Source organism: Aotus nancymaae, unplaced genomic scaffold, assembly GCF_030222135.1.
Source record: "Aotus nancymaae isolate 86718 unplaced genomic scaffold, 86718_ANA_hifiasm-v0.15.2.pri h1tg000033l, whole genome shotgun sequence".
Taxonomy (NCBI): domain Eukaryota; kingdom Metazoa; phylum Chordata; class Mammalia; order Primates; family Aotidae; genus Aotus; species Aotus nancymaae.
In genome coordinates, this window is record NW_026988447.1 from 29,547,286 (window position 1) to 29,550,261 (window position 2,976).

The window sequence follows — 2,976 nt, forward strand, 5'->3', positions numbered from 1 at the left end:
GAAACACTGAAATTTAGATTATTTTAGCTACATACTCTCAAATCAAAATGATTGTATGCATTTTTAATAATTCCATTCTTGTCTTTCCTTAACTTTTATAATCTTAGTACATTTCCTTTTTCACATATTTAATAGGTAAAAAATATAAAGTGAATATATTAAGCTCTACAGATATCTTTAAAGTATTTTCTTTTTTTTGCAAATGATCTATTGATAAGATAGAAATGAATATTCTAGTTAATCTGAACAACAAAACAGTGACAATAGGATAAAGTTCTGATTCATTTATTTTGGCTAAAATTATTAATCAGACTACATAGAGAAACTGTCACTCTATTATTTCATGAGAAGGCATCCCAAGTTTACTACTTTCAAAAAGTAAATTCTCTTTTATAGACTGTTTCTGATCTTGATGAATATTTTTTCTTATTTTCTCCTATAGAATTTACAGAGATTAAAGATGTGACTTGAATAAAATGATATCTCCTTACTAAAATAAAATTTGTATCTTTATTTGATATATAAATAACTATTAAAATTATTATGAACTCAAATTTATATTTTTATTAGTAGGTATAACATTGGGCCTTGAATTAGAACAGTAAAAATATATTTAGAAATTGCTTGAATTTCATCTAAGCTTGGAACTAAAATTTAAGACAGTTTAAATATTTTCAATATACACTTTTTCTAGATAATTTAATACTTAATTAAAAAAATATTATTTCACTTATTGTGATAGAAATACAGTATGGAAAGAACAAATTCAAGCTTTTGACAAATCTTTAGATCTGACCTTAACCAGTTTAACATGTGTTTGTAAAGAATTGTTATATTATATACCACATATTAAGAAAGGATTTCACATAATGTTTTGTATGCAATCAAATAACTAAATACTAGAATAAAATAAAATATGGGAGCGTATAGCATTCTAATGTTAGTTTTAAGAAAAAAACAAGATAAACCTTCTGATAGCATATTTATCTCATACTCCATATCAATGACCACTTATTAAGTTCTTTAAATTAGTCCTTGCCTTGGATAGCACATCATTACAAACTAAGAGCTGACTCCCTAAAAGCTGTGTTGACAAAAAACTTATCAGGAGCAGAGCCTTTTTTTAAACTTTCTCTTTTTTTTTGAAAATTTATTGAAAACATGAAAATTTATTACTACAGTGTTTTCACCGTTAAAATTATGATCTTGGTCTTTCCTTCTTGCCTTTGTATAGTGCCAAAAGAGAGACGTGGGCTACTTTGACAACCTTAAAGTGGTCTCCAGGAACATCACCAACAGCAAACATAACTTCGTTTTCCTCAATAAAGTTCAAGCAACCATCATGTGGTGCAAAGGCTGTGATTTTCTTGCCATTTTTGATCCGCAGGACCCTGACACACTTCCTAATGGCAGAACTTGGCTGTTTGGCTTCAACTCCTACGTTTTGTAGCAGGATTCCCTTTTCAGGAGAAGCACTTACAAAAGGGCTGGTCTTCAGGGCTGTGCCTAAATGGGCTTTCTGGTACTGTTTATCATGCCACTTCTGGCCTCATCAGTGACTATGGAGCTTCCAGCAGTACAAAGTACACGACACTAGCCCATTCTGCTGACGCCACGGGCCTAAGCGAAAGAGAGACTTTTAAACTTTCTAGAAATTATTTATTCATTGAGGACACATTGTGTTTTGCATGATTCCCAAGTGGATAAAACACTTTACTATAGAAATATTTTAATGTTGATAGAATTCTCAGCTACCCTTGAGTTTGGGCTTTATTTTACCATATATTGCCAACCTGTTTATGAACAATATTAAGAGTGATTTACACAGGGCTACATGATAACAATTTTAGACCTATTTTAAGATATCTATGGGTAATTAAATACCCAGAATTTAATTGGAACTTGGATTTTGCTTATAATATTTGTTTATATTATTGCAAGTGGAAAGATTTATAAAACAATTTTCTGAATTCTCTTACCTCATCACATAGATTTTGCTAAGGCTCTGCAATTTTTGTCAAATGCTCTACAATTGCATTTTCTGTTAAAAAGTACTTTAAATATTTTTCATGATGTTATTGTAAGGAAAAAGTTAGGCCAGCATTTTTACCTTCTTTAATCTTCAAACTAGCATGAAAATGGACTGTTTCTACAAAAGCATAATATAAAGAAAACATAAAATAAATCTCTTCATTTATATTTTCCTTAAACCATGTAACTCTGGAAAATATCTATTATTATCTCCAATGTACAGATGAAGAACCCAAAAAAATAGAAATAGTCTGAGTCACACAGGTATAAGATACAAAGCTTGGATCTTCCTAGTCCAAATTCACTGTGTCCTAGCCAACTCTCAAATCTATATGACACACCCATCCCTACACTGAAAGAACCTTCCCTGAAGGAAAAGTTCTAGGGTCTTAAAGATATCCAAGAAATATGTACTACTCATAAATGCAACCTTGTTTTTCTCCATTTGTATGTTCTTTGAAATATGTAACTCACCAGTGAGTTTGGTTAGATTTGAAGCACTTCAGTGTTCATCAGTAGTTTCCTCCTTTTCAAAACTTGTTCCCCTACTGGTTTCTAAATACTCTTTCTTGGTTTTCTTTCCACTACTCTGTGTCATCAAATCTCTTATAGGCTGGGGGTAGTATCTCACGCGTGTAATCCCAGGACTTTGGGAGGCAAAGGCAGTAAGATCACTTGAGGTCAGGAGTTCAAGACCAGCCTAGCCAACATGGTGAAACCCCATCTCTACGAAAAATACAAAAATTAGCCATGCATGGTGGTGTGTACCTGTAGTCCCAGCTACTTGGGAGGCTGAGGAAGGAAAATCACTTGAATCTGGGAGGCAGAGTTGCAGTGTGCCAAGATTGTACCACTGCCTGGGTGACAGAGTGAGGCTGTCTCAAAAAAAAAAAAAAAAAATCTGTCATAGACCTTGCTTACTAAACTGCCTTTTCATTACACAGT

At 32.4% G+C, this 2,976-nt stretch overlaps 1 pseudogene; it reads right to left on the reverse strand.

The window, feature by feature from the left end:
* Positions 1 to 1,198: 1,198 nt before the first annotated feature.
* On the reverse strand, positions 1,199 to 1,602 carry LOC105710724 (small ribosomal subunit protein uS12-like; annotated as a pseudogene).
* Between the last annotated feature and the right edge of the window lie 1,374 nt (positions 1,603 to 2,976).